Genomic DNA, 1,757 nt, shown 5'->3' with positions numbered 1-1,757 from the left:
AATTAGAATAACCCTGCCTTTTGTAGAAGTAGTAATGAATATGTATTAGCCTAGCAGCATAAAAACCAGCCGCCTGATGTAACTTGTGTGCGTCTTGGTGGAGCAGAGACTCCTGGCGCACCCAGCGCTGCTTGCTTACCTCTATTCAATTAATAAATTGTAAATTTCAATTGCAATCCTATTTGGGACCCAGTCATTTATTACAAGCGGGCGCTCGTCCGGGAGGGCTTTGGTTCCTGATTTCTGGTTTGATCTAGGAGAGGCACCCCCACCATTTGGTGGCTGCTGTTTGAGTCAGGTCGGAACTAATGGCATCTTAAACCTGAATAAAGGTAAGCAAAGTTTCTGATTCTTTTTTTCAGCTCCCTTGCCAGCTGCAGCACTATATTTTGCCCATAATTGTGTGTGTGAAGATCCGAACGAAGATGACGGAGTCGTAAGCATTTAAAGCGTATACCGTTCGGTTGGGTGGGGTTCGGTTGCCTGTGTGTGTAAGAGTGTGACTGAGATGGAACTTAGTTCCGAAGCGATTGTGGAGGTCTTCTAACCGCGGTTCCAATCTCCCGCGAGGGACTTGGCCGGTGAAGGACCGAAGGGATTCCTATAGGATTTGTGGGTGTGTGATAGGTCCTCGACCCCCTGCAAGACACTCTTACTAAGGTAACCAAGGGCTGTGGGAATTGCCAGAGTAAAATTCCTAGATGGGTCAGACAAAATCGAAGACCAGAGACCGGAAGAAAGGGAGCAAATTACCAGTCATACCACCAGAAAGTCCATTAGGAATAACGATTAGAAATTGGAATGATAGGGACCCCAGAAAAGGAAAAAGTAAATTAAAAATGGTCCAGTATTATGTGACAGAATGGCCAAAGGAGCCTTTAAGACTACATGTCTTTTGGCCTGTTTTTGGATCCTTCAAAGACTGGATTTGCCAGGCCTTAAATATCCATGTTAATTCAAAGGAAGCTTTTAGCCAGGAAGAAAGTGATTATGCAGGATTATGGATCAGGAGGACTTCAGGTCCTTTTCCAGCCTCAATATTTACACTAAAAGCAGGTAAGAAATTTGAAGAACAAGAAGAACATGAAAAAGAAAAAGAAGATAAACGTGAGCCGTTGGATAAGCTACCACCTCCATATCCTAACAATCCACTCCCGGCGGCTCCCCCTCCGGTGGCTGTGGTATCGCCACCAGTACCACCGTTGCCCCAGCTTCCACCACCAACAGCACCAGAATTAGACCGACCTCCGGCCGCATGCAGGAGAAGTAGGACGGATGTATCTGAGAGGGCTTCTCTATATCCCTTAAGGGAGGTAACTGGTGTATAACTGGTGCGCGTCTTGGTGGAGCAGAGACTCCCGGCGTACCCAGCACTGTTTGCTTACCTCTATTCATTCAGTGAATTGTAAACTTTGATTGTAATCCTATTTGGGACTTTTATTTATTATAACAGACAATCTTGTAAAACGCAGACAACCAGAATCCTTACAGCAATTAGGTGGAAATCACGGCGTAAGAAACATTACCACCTCAAAGAGTAAAAACCTCAAAAGAAATGTGACTTGTAACAGGCCAGCAGCTGTGTATTTTCTGTGAAGCACCAGCTAGATTATGAACCTTGAATAGCACAGTTAAAGGGGAAACAGGGGAGGGTCCCGGTCCTCGGCAGAAAAAAAAGTGTATAAACTGTGTATGGAATTAGTAGGCACCCTCCTGCTTGTGGGACACCCGCCATTGTAACCTCGAATAATAATGCT

Source organism: Aythya ferina (assembly GCF_964211825.1).
Source record: "Aythya ferina genome assembly, contig: HAP1_SCAFFOLD_129, whole genome shotgun sequence".
NCBI lineage: Eukaryota > Metazoa > Chordata > Aves > Anseriformes > Anatidae > Aythya > Aythya ferina.
The sequence above is the reverse complement of the archived record's forward strand: the minus strand, read 5'-3'. Positions refer to the sequence as shown.